Raw genomic sequence first — 19,769 nt, 5'->3', positions numbered from 1 at the left:
CATATTAGTTTTCTAGTTGTGCAGCTTATGCATTGCATACACTATAGAGTGCAGCACAGATCTAGTGCATGCATGTGATGAAGTACTACACTGTACACTCTCTATGCGCACATGCAGGGCATGCAGTGGCCGGTGCTGTGAGCAGGACTGTGCCTGCTGTGGTCCTGGCTGCACTGATGATGAGACTAAACCAGTCAGATCCATGTGCTCCACTCTCCAGCTCTTCCTCCCAGCTCTGCTGTCCCTATAGGATTGCACATGCCTCTCACTGCAGGGAGGGGCCATCGGTTACCCGGCTAGGAACTGCAGAGAGAGGTGCACAAAATAGCAGAGAAGATTGTGCAGAAGCACAGACTGGACCTCAGCCAAAGGATCAGTGTATTCCAGCAGCAGGCTGATGCAGTGCATGAGATCCAGTGCAGAGCAGTGATCATCCCCAGCGCCCTTGACAGTACAATGTGAGGCTTTGCTGCAGGTGACAGATCTGGAGCTGTCTGGCTGCTCTGAGCATTTTCCTCTGCTGCATCACTATCTATGGTAAGTCTATGTCATCTGATCTGATGGCCCCTTATTGTGTCCTGTCCAGGGCTCAGGAATACAATGCATGAGTGCTACATGTTGCAATTACTGATTTAGAATACATTGCTTCTAGGACTACAGGATCAATGTAATTGATGATCCTTGCAAAGTGTGTCCCTACTGCAATCTCCCTCCCCGTAGAAGAAATGGGGGTTTGCATTACAACCAGACCCCCAGGTAGTTATCTGAAAAGTTCTGTATTGAGCATTAGGTTAACAGTGGGGGTAAACTTTACACTTCCATCAGAATTTTAGGCACTGCAGTCAGACATTCATTTCACTTTGCTGCATGACAGCTCATAAGTAATGAAACCTAAGGGAATGTGCATTTTGCTGGTTGCAGAAGTTGTGTGATCCCACACAGATGATGTCATTGGTGTTTCCCAAAGCCATGAAATGAGCAGTGTGTGCAGAAGATGACGTCATGCTATTTCTTCCAAATAGAAGGTACAGCTCCATATATAGCAGTGGAAGCCGGATCTGTTACATTGTATGTTTATATTATGACAGCAGAGAAAGTAATGTTGTAACCAAAGTAAAGTTGTGTATACATGAATGTAGAAAGAGTGATGTAAGTAAAAGAGTATATGGTGCAGCATATATACAAATCTGAACCTACCTACTGTACCTACCTAGAGTTATAGAGTTATACTGCACTTGTTCTCAAAGTATGTAGAAAGAGTTTAGGTTTTTTTTTTTGCTTTTTTTTTTACTACCAATGAACTAGTGTTATGCAGCACATCAGTTGCAGTAAATTAACACATTATATTTTTGCTGATTTTTACCGTCTTTCTCTTAAAATAATCTCTTCATCAGTTTTTTTCTGCTCCTAAAGGGGTTGATCAGTAATAAACTATTGACGGCCTACCCTCAGGATAAGTCATCAGTAGTAGATTGGTAGGATTCTGTTGTCTTGTCTCTATGCCGATCAGCTGTTCACTGGCCCAGTGCATTGGTATGTTGAACTGAATTCTGCAGGAAGCGGACAGCTCCGTTCTTATTGTAGCGGCCAGCCTTGGTTTTGCAGGCCAAGTTTTTATTTAAATCAATGGGAACTTTGCCTGCAATACCAAGCCTGGCCATTACAGTAAGAGCAGAGCTGTCTGCTTCCTGCAGAAATCAGCTCAGTGCACAAGCACATCGGCCTTCTAAACTGCTGATTAGCAGGGAGTCCCATGCAACTATTGATGACTTATGCTGAGGATAGGCCATCAATAGTTTACAACTGGTCAACTCCTTGAAACCATATACACTGTTATGACAATGCAGTTACTTTCTTAGACATCCTAGTCAAAGCATACCTGTGCAAAGGAAGTTTTTATTTTTCACGTGTCACGAGGAAATTACCGGCTAGCTTTTCGTTAGACATGCCAGACTGTCTTTGCTGGCCTGTGTACCTCCCAAGATACCGCACCTCTCTGCTGCAGCGAGGTGCAGGCGTCCTCCACATCACCATCGCAGCGATAGAACACTCGCACGAGCTCAGTGAATAGAACTCTTGCAAGCACCAGTCCTGGAGAGTTTTATCGCTACTTAGCTGTACCGCTCAATGCATTGAGCAGCTGCTTCCAGCACTCACACCGGACTCAGCGAGTCACCTACTTTCAACCCATAAGCTTAGCTCATAGGGCTAAGAAGTTGCCAAATTTTCTTAAAAAAAGAATTGCGTGTGTTACTTCCTCAAACAAATGGAGATTTTTCTATCCATGTTATCCACGTGCCATCCGGGAGCAATTTTTTGTCTACAACTCTCAAGGACAACGGACAGCATACGGATGGTCCGTTTTTTCTTTTTTGTTTGTATGTTCTCTATTCCCATTGACTTATATGGGCGAGTCTCGCCTGTAAATCAGATCAGAATATGGAATGCGATTAGTTCTTGTGTCTGCATGAAAAACTGTGGTGTGTTGCCACATAGAATAATATGGGTCTTTATGCTGTCTATATGGAGTACATTTTTTATTTGGATTCCACATGCAGGAAAAAACCGCTAGCGTGCTGGAGGCCTAAGGTGAAAACAATGTCATAGCCAGCCTTATCCTGTTAAAAGGTTCATGCATAAGGCCTGCTCTATCACGATGGCATAGCTTATGGCACTGCAGCTTTAGACTCCAGTGTGTAGAGCATGTCCAAGTGGTAAGAGAGGTTTTGGTCATTTCAGTGTTGAAACCTTTAGCAGTGATTTTTTTTTTTTTAACCCTTTCTAATCCAATCTTCTTCCCACCCACATCCTCCACAGCTCTTATATATTTGGGATGGGAAAGATCATTGTGGATTACTTGGAATAACTCAACAAAAAACCATAAAAATTAATTTAAATGATGTTTCCATTTTATTGTGGTTTACAATTTTTGAGAGTGTGGTACTTTTTGAAGCACTCTCCAGGATGACGTCCAGGCTTCCAACTGCAAGTCTCACAGTAGAAACTGGTTCCTCTCCTTCAAACCTTTCTTCTACTGCAAACCATGCAATTCTTTGTGGTTTTTTTTTTTTCATTCTACACTAGAAAATGCATCTTCCCATTTAGACTTTCCTCAATATCCGAACTTGATGGTCTTCCCGTTTTTCTCGTATTTGTGTTCCTCACATTGCCCACAAGTTGAGTGATGAGGTTTTTTCTGTACAAAAAGTGTGTGAGCATTTTTGGCCCCTCTTCTTATCTATGGAGTAAAGGATGTAGCTGTTCAAAATTGCAACTTCCATCAGCCAGAAGAATTTGGAGGATCTACTGGTAAAACCGTAGCCTCCACAGTACTGATCAGCTCTGTCCAAACCTCCCATAAACTGTGTAGTCCAAAATAATGGTGGGTTTTTGTATTTGAACTGGCTGTTTCTTCTGATAACCAACTGTGTTTGAGGGCCACAGAATGTATTCAGCATTGTCACTGTCCTCTTGTCTTGGGATGAGAGGCACATCATTTTTTGTTGTATTTATAGGCACAAACTTGATATTCCTGAATTTTTTTCTTTTCCATTTCACTAGGAAAATCCTTTCTAGAAACCATAACTGTTCCAGTAATATTCATTTTCATGTCATGCAATTCACAAACAAGTTGAGAGCTTATGAAGAACCAGTCCATGGAGATGTGATGGCCTCTACCACTTGTTTGGCCTTGCTCCAAATGAACCACAATCCAAGACCTAAATGGCAAATCAGGCTGACTAAGTCTCTCTGTGGAGGTCTTGCTATAATAGGGAATGTGCGAAAGTCCGTAGCCGTTTTCTGAATCGCACAGGCAAAAAATTCATAGGCCCCCTTTGTAGGCTTCTTTGAAGCCTGCTGTGCTCTCATCTATAGCCATATTTTTTCCAGGAACACACAGTTCTTTACATTTCTTGTCGATGTAATTATTGACGTTCTTCAGCTTGTGCCATGGGTTACACGCACTCCCTTTCGTAGCGTCAGGAGGAACTAAATGCTACCTCCAAAATATTTGTAGAAAACAGAGGCGGGAGAAAACATCCTTGAAGAATGGGGTTTGGTCAAGCCATTCTTCGGTACAAGTAGTCCACTAATTGCGGCTTCCAATTCAGAGTATGACCCCAAAGAAGTCCTTCATTTCTTCTGGCGAAACATCCTTCCGCATGCCATTGAATATTGCCACATAGAATATTTTGGTACTGGTGTCACCTTTTGGAATTTTTATGCTGTATACAGATTTATCACAACCACAATTCTGCCAAAAAGTTCATAGTCCAAAAACAGCTGGAAATATTCTATCTCCTTTTTGGGCGTACACTTTGTGAAAGGGTGAATCATCCGTGTTGTGTCACTGAGTACGGAAACTGTATGAGATCACCATCATGATATTCTTTCCAGCTGTCTGTAACAAGTAGCAGTTTATCGGCACTTTCTTCTTCATTACTACTATCAGAATCACTGAAAACCGCAACACCTTCTCACGGTCACTTTCATCTCTGAACTCCACCACTATCCTCCATAATCCACCTTTGAATATTCTCATCACCGACTCTCTACATTTTATCCCTCTTGAAATTTTGAATCAGCAGTGCGAGAATTTATAGCGCTGCGCTGCAAGAAGACCCCACTGGCGTGGTGACATAATAAATTACGTCATCACACCTCCGGCATTCCGAGTTCCATGTGTGCTCTCTCCTATAGAAGTCTATAAGAGAGTTTGTGCATGAGAACCTGAAGAGAGTCTGATTCTCATGTGCAGCGCGGCTCTGTCACCTCCCCTAACACCATCATAGCTTAGTTTATGGTGCTGTGGGGACATGACAGGTTCCCTTTAAGCCGCACCAGGCTTCTTAAGGAACATTTCACATGGGTAGAATTTGGCCACAGGACGCCCTGCAACACACACAAATTTCTTGTGCCAAAATCTGCATGGGTGCTTGCGGATTTTCATATGAAATTGAAAACTGCTTAATTCTGCCAACAATTCCGCATGTAACCATGTGGATTTCCGTAATGGCAGCTTCAGCTGCGTTACATCCTGCAACCAAATTCTGGCCCTTGTGAAAGGTCCTTAAGATGTTTTCCTTGTGAGAAAAACCCTTTAGTATCTGATATGATCCTCTACATGGGTGGACATACCACATAAGCAGCCGCGCGGGAAGACTGTAGCTATGCGGCCATCTGCTTCCTTAGGCTACATTTGCACGGAGCAGTATGATAAAGTTTTTCATATAGTTGTTGAAGCGTATCTTGTAGCCGAGTCAGGAGTGGAGCCTAAAGGGAGTTAAAGTATAAGCACTAAAAAAAAAGTATGAAAACTGCACTTTGCAAACCAGGCCTTGAAGAGCTAACACAGTGCTAATGGTTCCCATGGCTCACAATTACTGCTGGATTGTAATCCGCTAGAGAATAACCTGCTAGAGTGCCATAAGGCCCAGTCCACACTATGCATTGTGATCCTTTTTTTTTTTTTTTTTGCAGCCATAGCTAGAAATTAATCCAAAAAGGATACATATTATCCTTTAATTATACATTTCGTTCCTGTAGGCTCCACTTCGGCTTTTGGCTTCAAAAATGTGTAGAAAAAAAAACTGCATTAATGCTATAAAATGTAAACTTGGCCTAAGGAAGTGCTCTGTGACTCCACTATAGGCTGTTGGAGAGTATGGGGCCAATATAGTGTTCTTGCACAGAGGCTCTCTGTATCTGCCCCATCCAGCAGTTACATAAACATTAGGCATCATGTTTCTTGTCATGGGTCAGGGTATGGTGATGCAAGGCTCAGGATACGATGGCAGCAAATGGCGTACCCAAAAGGTAAAATATTAATTTGAGAACACGTAAATGAAAGTAAACAATAGGATATTAATGAGTAAACAATTAGATTTTCTTCTTGCAACTCTCTTGACACTACCTGCGGTTAACGGTAATGCCTTTTTGAGGAACAGCAATTATACATCGTTACAATCTAGGGGCTTATTCAGACAGGCAGACATTGGCCGGGTTTTCACGCCTGGCCGACATACGCTGTCCCTCTCTGCAAGGGGAGGAGGCGGGCCTGGCCGGGAGCTAGTGCACTGAGCTCCCGCCCCCTCACCTCTGTTTGCAATTGGGGGGGGACTTGACTCTGCCTCGTCTCGCCCCTCCCATTGCAAGCAGTGGAGAGGGGGTTGGAGCTCAGTGCACTAGCTCCCGGCCAGGCCTGCCTCCTCCCCTTGCAGAGAGGGACAGTATATGTCGGCCGCGAATGAAAACCCGGCCGATATACGCCTGTCTGAATAAGCCCTAACAGAAATACAGATTACGAATTTTAACACACAGTTTCTCTTTTTTGGCTACGCCTCTGATACTTGTAGAGCGTTTTTTCCTTTTTTTCCCTCTCTAATATGTCTCAGTCTGGAAATAAGAAACTTGAGCTACTGAACGGTGTCTCTTATAATTTATTTTCCCTAATGCAGCTTGTGGATGCTGCAGCAGGCCTGTTGACTATTCGCTAACTCTCTTTTTGTGTGTATACATAGTCATTGTTAGAGGCCATCCTCACTTACAGTTCTATGCACAGGATGTCCCAGCATATACTGCTCTGAGCTAGTCCATTACTTTATACGGCTCCAGGAGTACTTATCCCAACTCACTCTCTCTGGTGCCATTCTCCACCCACTCATGGCAATGGTATTATTGCTTTTCTCGGGCTTCAGGCAGCACAGACTCCAACTTCCTGTGCCTTTAGGCCGCCTGCCAACGGGCGATTTATTGCCTGCGGATCATGCTCTGTAAAGCTTTCCATAGCAATTCTCCGCTCGCGGGATTAAAATTGTGGCATGCCGTGATTGCCGCGATTCTCCGTGGTGAGCCTGTCTATTAGATAGGCTCATCTCGGAGAACTGTCTGCTCTTGCCCTTTTTCGCTCACGGCAGAATATCGCTAGCGATATTCCGCCTCAGCCATGGGCAGGGGGCCTTAGTCCTTCGTCAGCTCAGCTCACTATGTAGCAAAAATTGTCTTTTTCATAACAGAGCATCAACTAATCAGCTAGTGTCCGAGGAGCATGCTCCGTTTCATCAAATTTTGGTGTACGCTATAATTTTGCCACAATTTTTAATGCATCTTCTCCATTATACCTCTATGGCCACAGTATACATCAATTTGGGCCCTCACATTTCTTTCAGCACTGTCCTACAGAGCTAGGGTTTCCTTAAAGCAATATTTAGAGGAGGAACATACCTCCATTATACTGTATATAATGGAACATGCCATGTATGAAATTATAGACATACAGAGGTGCAGTAGGCTTCTATGGAGGCTGTATTCCAATGCTGTATACCTCAGAAGTTATAATAATACACTCATTATACTAGCTTATGTATGAGAACTTTATATAAGTACCTAGAAAAGCTTCTTTAAGTCATCTAGTTGTACTAATTATGTAGCCAAAGGTAACATGTTCTATCTGGACAATATTTACCTGCATGGAGAGAAAATATGATGGGATTTGTTTTATGTGAATGTCTGAAACTTTAGTCTACTGCCAGTATAACCATTGCTGAATCTGTCACCTTTTCATGAATAATGCATAGCAGCACTCCAAGCATGTTTTGACACTTCCCTCGATGAGTAGGTGCAATGAAAACCACAATGCTAAATGAGCCTTTGACATGTAGCACTATATTTGGGTCCTGCAATTCCCAGGATTAATAAAACTTGCAGTTATGGTTTCTAGACTTTTCATTAACTATCCCCAATCGTATAGACCTCAGATGTATCCTAACTTCATAACTCAGTGTTCCTCTATGCTGATTGTGAAGACTGTAGGAAGTGGTGTGGTGTTCACTTCTGTTAGCTACAGCGGTCCGTCAAAATACACAATTCATTGGACAACCATTGTCATTGCAATGACTTCTTAAGTAAGGAAAGTGTACTTGAAGTGGCCTCCTTCTCTTACGATACATGCATGGAGCCATTGTTGGATCTGTGTTCATTCCAGAGAGTCTCAACGTGGATCAGTACCCGAATCTTCAGCAGACGATGGTGGATGACCTTTTGGATGATCTGCATCTATCGTAGCAAAAGGAGGCCACTTCAAGTAGGCTTTCCTTACTTTAGTCATGCAGCGGTCCCACTGGACTCTAATGGGGGAGGAACATGGATTTCTACTTCTCATATATCACTCTTCAATTTTTCAAACAAGTTTTACTCTCTCTGTGTTACAGGGACCACAACAGAAAATTAATATCTATGTTTTTGGGGACTCCCAGGGGTCCGTACGCTATACCATCATGTAGTGATGACGTTGCAACCGTATTTCATCATTCTTTCATCAGTATTTGCTGTCATTAGTTGTATTTTCTAATGGGCAAATACTGATCTGTATGTTCCCAATAGAAAATACTGCCAATGAGTACAAATGTGGAAGGAGAAACAGACAAAAGTAGGGCATGCTGTGTCTTTAAAAGGGGAAAAACACGCCCATATAAATCGGGGAATAGATCTTCGTTAACCCTGTATTACAGTCCGCAAAACTTGGACCAAATATGGAGTAAAAATTTGCTTATCGACCTTAAACTCTCACTCCACTTCAACCCCGTACACTTTCAAGGTGCTTTATAAGTGCCAATGAGACTTCACATCTGTTCTTCTTGATGCCATTCAGTAGTGATGATAATGATTATCCATTCAGTCACAGCCGATCACTCCATGACGCATTCCTGTCTTTTTACCTCTTCTTTCAGTTCAGCGATTGATATGTTGGTGGTGGCCTTGATTGTATCTAGCCATCTTGTTCTTTGTCATCCTGATCTTCTCTTTCCACTGACCTTGCCAAGCATCAGTACTGTTTCCAGTGATTTAGCGTGCATCACATGTCCAAAAAAAGAGAGCCAATGTTTGATGATTTTGGCCTCTAGTGACATTTTTGGTTTGGCGATCTAACACTATCTCGTTCATTGTCATGGCAGTCCAAGGTATCCGAAGCATACTCCTCCAGCACCATAGTTCAAACGCATCAATTTTCCTTCTGCATGTTTTTCTGAACGTCCAACTTTCGCAACCATCCGTCGTTATGGGAAAGACGATTGTATTGACTAGTCTGCTTTTTGTTACAATGCTAATATCCTTGCTTTTTCAGATCTTTTCCATTCCTTGCATTGCATTCCTACCAAGTGTAATCCGTCTTTTGATCTCAGGTCCAGATTGCCTGTTGCAATCGATTTTTGTATCCAAGGAAGATTAAATCTTGGACTGTCTCGACTTCTTCGATGATAATTTTTGTGCTCACTATACTGTTGCCTACCGCGGTCATGACTTCCGTTTTCTTGCTGTTGAGGTACAGTCCCATGCGTTCGCTTTCCTTTTGAACTCATTGGATAAGGTATTCCAGATCCCTTTCATTTTCCTCAAGCAGGGTGGTGTCCTCTGCATATCGGAGGTTGTAAATTTGTCTAAACTGGGGCATATTTCCTACTGGTGGTACACCAGAACTGGTGCAAATCAATCTCCTTGTAGATTTTGTCCATTTCGGTGCTTTACAGTCCAAGATGTAACCGTACAGTCAGCTGACAATGAACATTTATATGTCTGATATATAGGAATACCAGCTTGTACGCTCAGCTGAGGAAGACCCTAATGTGAATAAACACCTTTTCGGCACAGTGTAAACATAAGCATATCACCTCTGGAGGTGACAGACTTCTTCCAAGAACTCCAACCATGTCTCTAAATGACTTTATTTACTATACACCACTTCCTCCCTGGGTTATACAGAATTTTGCAAAATAGGTGCTTGTTTATTGAGTTATATTTAGAAAATCCCAAAGTTTTCTAGGAAATATGGAGAATATAAAAAAGTCCCCAAGTTTATAGTTTCACAATGCATCATTTTATTGTTCTTCAACTATACATATCTTGTGGTTGCATGTGAATAATGCATCCTTGATTTGACATGTTGTCCACCCCAATGTACATGTAAGTAAAAAATACCCGGCTCGCAAGACTGATCATTCAGATATCAAAACATCACTTCACCAGATGTATTAACCACTTCAGGACCACCCATAGACTATAAACGTCCAGGCAGTCTTTATCTACCTCTGCAGGAACTTGTGAAAAGATCCTTGCAGAGAATCCTCCTAGAGCGCCCCTGTTGTGCAGGAGAGTCTAATGACAGCTCCGATCATAGAGCTTTACCAGGAGACCCATCGGCAAGTCTCCAGGCATGTGATGGCAGTGACAGCCAGTGACAGAGCGCTGCTGTGCCCCGGAAGTCAGGCAGCTCATCTCATAAAAAGGAAGTTAAAACATGATGCCGACATAACGTGGACATACGGTACATGTTATTTATTAACTATTTTGTGTGGTATGACTATCTGTATTACAAGCAGAAAATGTCAAATTTTGAAAAATGCTAACTTTTCCAAATGTTCTCTAAATTTTGGATTTTCTAAATAAACACAAAATATACCAACCAGAATTTACCAAGTAAAATGTGTCACGAAAAAACATTCTCAGAATCACTTAAATAACAGCATTAAAAAGTTAGTACCACATAAAGTGAAACATGCCCATTTTGAAAAATTGGGCTTCGTCACCTGGCCAAAACTGGCTTGGGAGCGAAGTGGTTAAATAAAAACAACATAAGGACTTAAGTCACACACTGCCTTAGGCACAACTACTCAGCAGTATGGAGCGTAGTTGTGCCTGAACAAGGGAAATTTTCTCTCCCTTGCCGTCCGTTCAAATTCTACGCCAAAGCGCAGGTGTTTGAAAATAACAGCAGGATGATAAGTATCCTAAGACCCTGATGTCCACAGCCTGCCCGGATTCCGCATGGGGAATCCCGCATGGAATCTGCCGGTGACCCTGTGTACCTGTCCGTGTCTTCTTTCTTCTGTACTGCAGATGTGTGCGGATGTGCACAGTACAAATTTTTTAAAAATCTCCTTCTCTTCCCACGGAATCGGTGGCCCATCCGCAATGTCAATTGGGGATGGGCTGCAGGTTGGACATTGACTTAACGGAGACCGCAGTAAAATGGAGCATGCTGCAATTTTTTTTTTTTTTTTTTTAATTCTTTATTTAACATTTTCATTATGGTTTACATACAATCGATTAACCGTTAAGTGGTCCCATCTGGATACTAAAATATTTAGGTAACTTTGACAGGTATTACAGTAACAGCTTGTGATTACTCTAGCTCACATGTGTCAAACACAAGGCCCGCGGGCCGAATCCGGCCCGCTGCCTTGTGTTATGTGGCCCACGGCGTGCCGACGGCCGCTCACCACTGTAGTGATTACCAGCTGGGGTGCCGCAGCTCCCCGCTGGTAATCACACTGACAGCGCTGATCCCTTCTCCCCTGAGTCCCCTGCTCTTCAGTTCCGCAGGAGAGGACTCAGGGAGGAAGCGTGCCGTGCTGCTCACTGATGTCAGTGCACACCCGGACGCATATGAACTTTTTCCACAAGACTTCTGCACTTGTCAGCAATTCCAGCAATCTGATTGGGGAATCAGCCAACCCAGAGAACCAAACAACCAATCAGGTTGCTGGAATTGCTCAATAGTGCAGAAGTCTTGTGGGAAAAGTTCATATGCCACCCGGGCTCAGCGCGATCCGAGGAGGAACGGTGCTGACAGCAAGGAGGAGGTAAGCATATGGCTGGGGAAGGGGGAAGTTAATATTGCTGCTGGGGGGTGAGGGTTAATATTGTTGTTGCTGGGAGAAGGTTAATAATGCTGATTGCTGCCGGGGCTGAGGGAGTTAATATTGCTGGTGTGTTGGGGGGGGGGGGGGGGTGTTAAATTGTTGCTGGCAGGGGGTTAATATTGCTGCGGGGGTCGGGTGGGGTGGTAATATTGCTGGTGGGGGTTAATATTGCTGCTGGGAGGGGGTTAATATTGTTGCTGGCAGGGGGTTAATATTGCTGCCGGGTTGGGAAGGGGAGGAGGGGGGGGGGGTGTTAATATTGCTGCTGGGTGGGTGGGGGTTAATACTGTTGCTGGGAGGGGTTAATATTGCTGGTGGGGGTTAATGTTGCTGTGTGGGGGGGTTAATATTGTTGCTGGGAGTGGGTAATATTGCTGCTGGGAGGGGGTAATATTACTGTAGGGGTCGCTATTACTACTGGGGCCACTGTGGGGATCGCTATTACTAACTGGTCTACTGTGGGGGTCAATATTTTTACTAGAGCAACTATGAGAGTCACTATTATTACTGCGACCACTATAGGGGTCACTATTTTTACTGAGGCCACTATCAGAGTCACTATTACTACTGCGACCACTATGGGGGTCACTATTAGGGCTCGTTCACACGGGCGTAATTGCATTTCGGTCGCACAAATACGCTACGTATTTGCGCAATCGAAAATCGCTTATGCCTGCGTATTTGGGCACACAGAAAAAAAAGCAGATGGGCCCCTGAGATGGTGCGCAAATATGCATTGAATACATAGGCTTCCTGCGCATTCACCCCGTATTTGCGCGGCCCATTCACTTCAATGGCCTATCGGGGTGCGTAGTTTGAAACAATATAGGTCATGCTGTGTGAGAATATACATCATGTGAATGAAATCATTGACATCAATGGCTTCTGTTCTCTGCATATTATGTACGCAAATACGCTGGTGTGAACGAGCCCTTACTGTACTGTCTTACAATCGGCCCTTTGAAGTTCACCAAAAACCTGATGTGGCCCCCGGTGAAAATGAGTTTGACACCCCTGCTCTAGCTGGTCCGAATTGTATTTCTGTTAGATATTGAGTCTTGTTTTCCTAGACCGAGTCTGTCTGAACTTTTGGTTTTCCAATAAACTCTGCTGTATAACTACTAAGGGTAACACCTTAATGAGAACTCACATTTATTGGGGAAGGAGGTGGGGCGGAAAGGTTCGGGAGGAGCAGGTGGGGTTCACAAACGTCTATGAGTAATCTCAAAGTTGAGCGAACTCTGTCGTGTTCTGAAATTCTAACCAATGGTACCAGGTCTTCCTAAATGTGTTTTGCGTACCTCTCAGTGTGGCCGTAAGGTCCTCCATCTCCATCGTCCGGTTTACTGCGTTTAACCACATCCTTACAGTGGGGGGTTCTGTCTGTCTCCACATTCTGGGGACACAGGATCTCGCTGCGTTAATCAGGTGACGAAGCATCGAGTTCTTGTATGTAGAAATGGGTACCTCGCAGTGGTGCAGGAGGAAGAGGGCCGGTGTTTTGCTTAAGGTGTATGTGGTGAATTTGGATGTGATTCTCCACACCTCCGCCCAGTAACTCGTCAACAACGGGCAGTCCCAGAATATATGCAGTAGCGTCCCCTGTTCTGATCCGCATCTCCAGCGTAAAGGGGAGACCGAGGGGAACATCTTATGTAGGTGGGAGGGCACCCTGTACCAGCGGGACAGGATCTTGTATCCTGATTCTTGTATCTGACTTGATAGGGAAGTTGTGTGCGTCAATGTGTATATTCTCTCCCTTTCCTCTGGACTGAATGTTGTATTTAGGTCCTCCTCCCACTGCAGCATGTATCTCGGGGGTGGGTTTTCTTCTTGTGTGTTTAACATATTATACATCCTTGACAGTGTGTGCCTAGAGGGACCTTCTTCGCTACATGCTGTTTCGAATTGTGTCTTAGGGCGCGTGTACAAGTTGGCGTGGGGGAGGGATCGAAGAAAATGTCTTAGCTGCACACTTTGCCAGAATGTTAGCCCAGCTAAGTCCCTCTCACTTCCCGGGTCCTCAACCGTACACCACTGGCCCTCTCTTAGGAAATGGCTTGCCCTAAAGTTCCCTCTCGCAAGCCTCTCTTGGTATATTTTGCCCTCATTACCCGGTGGGAAATCCGGGTTGCCCAGTATCGGGTACATGGGGGAGGGTCTAGGGGACACTCCCGCATCCTCCGTGATCCTTGCGAGACTTGTTAGTGTGGGGCCGATGGTTGGGTGGTTTGTCAGTTCTGTTGTGGTTGGGTTATTCCTCCATGGGAGTACTACTAGGGGTACCGATGTCGCCATCTGTTCTAGGTCTATCCACTGTTTGGCTCCCCTGTGTCTGTGCCAGTCTATTATGCGTGCAAGATGCACTGCCTGGTAGTACCGGGGGAAGTTCGGTAGGCCCATCCCTCCCTCCTTTTTTGATCTAGTCAAGATGTTACGAGATACCCGGGTAGGTTTAGATGCCCAGATGAAATTAGACATGAGGGAGAGTAGTTGCCGGAAGAATTGCCTGGGTACGTGTATCGGTAGTGCCTGAAGTAGATAAAGCACTCTCGGTAAGATGTTCATCTTAAATATGGCCCCCCTCCCGAACCATGAGAAGAGCCCCTTTGTCCAAGAATTTAGGTCTATGCGGATCTTGTTTATTAGGTTTGGGTAATTTGCGGGAAATAACTCTGTCACCTTGGGCGTCAAGTAGATCCCTAGGTATAGGATTTTGTCTCTCCTCCAGGGGAATGAAAATGCGTCTTTGAGCTCTTCCGCGAGGGTCCGTGGGAGTGAGATGTTCATTGCCGCGGATTTCTGGTAATTGATCTTAAAGTTTGATAATTTAGTGTATCTATCGATTTCTGCTACTAGATTGGGTAATGATATTCGCGGTTTAGTAATGAAAAATAGGAGGTCGTCCGCGTAGGCCGCAATTTTATACTCTGTGTCTTTAAGGGCTAGCCCCCCTATGTCTTGATTGGACCGGATATGGTTTAGGAGAGGTTCGAGGCATATGACGAAAATCAGTGGCGATAACGGGCAGCCCTGTCTTGTCCCGTTTGTGATGGGAAAGGAGGACGAGAGCAGACCATTTACTCTAATTTCTGCAGTTGGGTTGGAGTACAGACTCGCTAGCCACTGTGTCATGTGGGGTCCCGTCCCGAGTTGTGACAGGGTGGCGAATAGAAAGTCCCAGTCCACCCTGTCGAATGCTTTTTCTGCATCCGTTGACAGTATACACATGGGGGTGGCTAATTTTTCCGCGAGATGGATCAGGTTTATGGCTTTTATCGTATTATCCCGAGCTTCTCTCTGTGGGACGAAGCCCACTTGGTCTTTGTGTATCAGTTGCTGTAGGTAAGGGGATATTCGGTTTGCTAGTATCTTTTTAAATCTGCATTCAACAGAGAGATGGGCCTATAACTCTGGCACTGCGCAGGGTCTTTTCCCTCCTTTGGGATCACAGTTATGTGGGCTCTCAGTGAGTCTCTGGGCATTTCGTGCCCCATTGTCAGTGAGTTGTATGCCCTTAAGAACTGGGGTGTTAGGATTTCTATGAATTTTTTGTAGTATGGTAAGGTTAGGCCATCTGGGCCTGGTGTTATCCCCGAGGGGGCTTCTGACAGAACTTTGGATAATTTGTTCTGTGTTATTGGGGCGTCCATTACTTCTATTGCTCCTTGCGTAAATTTACCTAGTTTTGCTTGTTGGATGTACTCCTTGATCCGATTTTTGCGTGATTCTCTGTCCTGCTCTGATTGGGGGGGGGAGAGGTTGTATAGTTTCTGATAATATTCCCTAAATGCCTCCGAGATCTGTTTAGGTATGTGCAGAGTCTTCCCTTTAGAGTTTGTGACTTGTGGGACATATGTTCTCTCCCTGGCGTTGCGTAATGCCCGCACCAGTGTCCGGGTAGGCTTGTTGCCGAATTCAAAGAAGTTCCTTCTGCACTTTAACAAATTAGTCTTCGCCTGGTCTAGACCTGTTTTACGTATTTTGTCCCTCAATTGTGCTAGCTCCTCTCCTTGCGTCCTATCTAGTGATGATTTGTGGGCCAGTTCTAGATTTTGTATGCGTTTTAATAGCTCTTGCAGCTGCGCTCCTTTTTGTTTTTTGATGTGGGCCCCCAAGCTAATGAGAGACCCCCGTATAACGCACTTATGTGCTTCCCATACCGTCATGGGGTTTATTTCTGGGGTGTTGTTTTGTTCGAAGTAGTTTTGTAGAGTAAGGCTTAGTTTCTCTGCTGCTGTCGGGTCTCTAAGTAGGGATTCGTTTAGTCTCCAATTCCATTCTCTTTTGTGTATAGTGGGGAGTGATAATGTGAGGGTGACTAGGGCATGGTCCGAGAATGTGATGCTATCTATTTCAGCTGATATGAGCTGGGCCAAGGAGGAGTGGTGTACCAGAAAGTAATCGATTCTGGTGTACACGTTATGTGGTGGGGAGAAGAAGGTATAATCCTTAGTGGTCGGGTGTAAGATCCTCCAAGCATCAATCAGCTGGTGTTTGTGTAGAATCTTTTTGAACCTGCGGTGCGTGGATGTCGGGAGGGAGCTGCTTCCTCTTGATGTATCTACTTGTGGGTCTAGTGGCATGTTGAAATCCCCCCGAGTATCAGGGTGCCCTCCTTGAATTCACCCAGGTCCTCCAGGGCCCTTTCCAAGAAGGACGCCTGGTTGGAGTTGGGAAGATACAAGGTTGCCAGTGTGACTTGTGTATTTGCGAGCTTACCCTTGACGTATAGGAATCTTCCTCCCGGATCACCGCGCGTCTCCCCATGCTCCCACGGGATGGTGTTGGAAATTAGGATTGACACCCCCTTTGTTTTGGCCTCTGCGTTTGTGCTGTGGTACGCTTTCAGGAATCTCGCGTTCTCGAACCTCGGGACGGCGTCTGTGCGGAAGTGGGTTTCTTGTACAAAGGCTATCTTTGCCCTTTTCTTCCATAGGAGATGGAGGATGGAGGACCTTTTTTCAGGAATGTTGAGCCCCTGCGCGTTAATGGAAATCACCGAGAGGTTAGCGTGGTCTGTAGACATGGTCAATTGGCTAGGTAACCTGGAAGTCAAAGACAGTTATTAAAGACTTGTAATTAGTAACTTGGGTAGATGTGGGGAGGGATAGGAGGGGAGGGTAAGAAGGGGTGGTTAGTGGACAGGGGATTTGACAAACACAGTAAGAATAAGATATTAATCACTCTATACTTTAAGTTTATCCCGAGGCCTGGGCCCCTGCCCAAAAGGAGGCTGGGCCGAGGTCTCCGGCGCCCTAATTGGGGGTACGAGGTAAGGCTCTGGTCAGAGAAGAGGGCCACTGGTCCGTTCTCTGTGGTGTTTCTCGGCAGTGTAGTCTTCACGGACCGGCGTAAGCGAAGGGTGGATAATTCGCTCTATTATGGGTGTGGGCTGCTCCACCGTAGCTTGTCTGTCCACGTCTGTGGACCCCCGACCTTTCAAGTGGGTTGTCCTTTAGCTCTTAGGCATAACGGTTCTGATTGACGGGAGTTCCTTCTGTGGGGCCGCTTTATGCCCTTTAAAGGGCTATATGGGTGGTGTTTGCTAGGTCTATTTTCTTTGTACCCGTTCGGGTATAGTGCCGAGTTCTGTGCTTCGGTGTGAGATGACCACGTAAAAGTTCTTTTCCTTTGGGTTTCTGCGTTGAGGATGTTGATGATCTTCGTATGTCGTGGCTGGTAACAGTTTTCGATTGCTGGTGATTGCTGGAGTCATCGCCTTAATTGGATATCACAGGTGAGTCTATTGGTTGTGTCCAGTCTGGAATAGGGACTGGCTGCTCTTCCAGGAATGCGAACGCCCCTTCTAGGTCGGATGGTGTTTTGACCGTGTACAGACGGCCTCTTTTGCGCAAGATCAGGTGGAAGGGGTTTCCCCATTTGTAGGTAGCGTCTGCTCTTCTTGCTGCGTCTAATAGGGGGCGGATCAGCCTCCGGCTATTTAAGGTAAATCTGGATACGTCTGGCAGGATGGTGATCTCGTTTCCCCTGAATCTGACCGGGCCTTGTTCCCATGCCAGTCGCAAGATCTCCTCTTTTTGTCGGTAGAAATGTACCCGGCAGATGACATCTCTGGGAAAATTCGTATTCCGCGCTCTCCCCCCCCCGTAGGCGATGGACTCTGTCGAGCTCTATTACCCTGTCTTCTGATCGTTGTAGAAGTTTATTGAATATTGCCGTGACGCAGTCGTGCAGCGCTTCTGGCGGGATGTCTTCTGGGATGCCTCTCAGTTTTAAATTGTTGCGGCGGCCTCTGTTTTCTACATCATCTAAGTGCAGGGTTAGATCTCTGATTTGTTTTTGCTGCTTTTCCACTGTTTTGGCAAGATGTTGAAAGTCCATACTCGGGGCGCCTGTTGTCTGTTCTAGGGTGTTGACCCGTTCCGTAAGTTCTTGTACTGAGAGCTTCACCGCTGACATGGCTGCTTCTTGTTTCTCTTCGATACGCCTCAGGTGCGTTTCAAGATCCAATTTAGTGGGTAGTTCACGCATCATTTTCCATAGAGCCTTTAGGGTCTGGGTGTCATCTAACGGGGGTTCTTGCGGGTTTTGGGAGGCACTGGCTGGTGCTGTATGTGCATTACTAGCGGGTATGCTGTTCCCCAAGCCCCCTGGGCCGTCTGAGTGTGGGGCTGCTGTGAGGATGGAGGGGGTAGTAGTTGTTCCATTTGCCCTGTCCTCTGTGCTTGTTACTTGTTGTGGGCACTCTGTGGCTTCTTGACTGGGGTGTTCTCTGTAGCTAAGCCCCTTTCTCTGCATATCTTGAGCAGGTACTTCTGCTTGCTGAGCTGTTCTCTGCATAGGGGTGCTCTGAATGCCCTCCTGCACTTGTGTTGGGCTGCCCCTGGGAGACCCTCCTGGTACCTGCGGTGTTGTGGAGCTTCCTCTGCCTGGCAGCGGTGACTGGCTCTCCCTCCCGTCTTTTCCCGCCGTTGGCTGGGCGCCTTCTTGTGTGGGGATGTCTGCGGGGACCTCCTCTGTCAGCGCTCCGCTCTTTTTCCTATGCCCGCTCTGTGTCTGCGGCGCGGTCCGCGCCGGCGGCAGCGCTTTCCCAGCGGAGCGCGGGGAATGCCGCTCCACGTGTCTGCCCGGCGCCATGTTCCCTGACGTGCGGTCCGTCTCTGCGGCTTCCGCTCCTTGCAGGTACCTCCTCAGTGGCGTGTTTGTGGTTGGTGGGGGGTCTCCCCTGCGTCTTCCTCCCGGCATTTGGCTGGATTTCTCTTCTATGTGAGGTCAGGGAGTTGTTCTTCTGCTGTTAACGGCGGAGGAGCTCTTTCCCTTTCTTCCTTACTCCTCCATGCCTAGGCCACGCCCCCCTGCAATTTTTTTATCCACAATTGGAAACCGCAATTGGTTTCCGCTCACTTACGTGAAAAATCGTGTTACCATAACATGCTATGGAGAATTATTGCTGCGGAATCCTGAGGCAGACCACCGCTCCAGATTCCGCATCAAAAAGCCGCCCGTGGACATGGAGCCTTACAGTATAACGAAGTGAAGGACCGGTTGGGATTATCATACAATGCTCATTGTCACCATCACCACGAAACTAACAAAGGTGTGGCAGATTAAAGTGCTCTGAAATCTGGGAGCACCTTGTTCTGTATCTGATTTTCTATCTTCGCTTTCTATTTCTATGCTCTCTATTAACACCTGGAAGTGTGTGTCATCCATTACGTAAGGCAGTTATCAAACAGCCCTGGCAGGTTACTGAACCTCACCTGTAGGGTGTAGGCCGCCCTTGAAATGTCAAAACTGACAAGCTAATTCGAGTTGCCACATTGACTTCCTCAATTGTCTTCCTTTCGGTTCTCGCCTTAGACATATGTAGTATTATACGTTCACTCTGTCTGTGAAGGATATTGGTTGTGTAAAGGGCGACAGCGAGTCATAGAACATCTTGTTAGCCTCTCAGACATACATGAAGAGCTGTCCGCTGAGGCTGCAATTACTTCTCTGATGCCCTAGGCCAACTTTTCCATAGAGCCTCGAGTGTAAGACGTTCTCTCGCACTTCTCAGGTACCATACACAGTGGCAATCTCCTGTAAGCAGGCATTTGTAGACTC

General features: G+C 45.7%; 1 protein-coding gene across 3 annotated transcripts in view; it reads left to right on the top strand.

Moving 5' to 3' along the window:
- The first annotated feature begins 299 nt into the window (after positions 1-299).
- The window catches only part of OSBPL6 (oxysterol binding protein like 6), a 257,243-nt gene continuing 237,773 nt past the window's right edge, over positions 300-19,769 (top strand). For all 3 annotated transcript variants that reach the window (XM_066575780.1, XM_066575778.1, XM_066575776.1), the window contains exon 1: positions 300-537. The gene's annotated coding sequence lies outside the window, so the exon portion shown is untranslated. The remainder of the gene's footprint in view (positions 538-19,769) is intronic.

The sequence above is a fragment of the Eleutherodactylus coqui genome, chromosome 8 (assembly GCF_035609145.1).
Source record: "Eleutherodactylus coqui strain aEleCoq1 chromosome 8, aEleCoq1.hap1, whole genome shotgun sequence".
NCBI classification, from domain to species: domain Eukaryota; kingdom Metazoa; phylum Chordata; class Amphibia; order Anura; family Eleutherodactylidae; genus Eleutherodactylus; species Eleutherodactylus coqui.
This window is presented reverse-complemented; position numbering and strand designations above follow the sequence as displayed.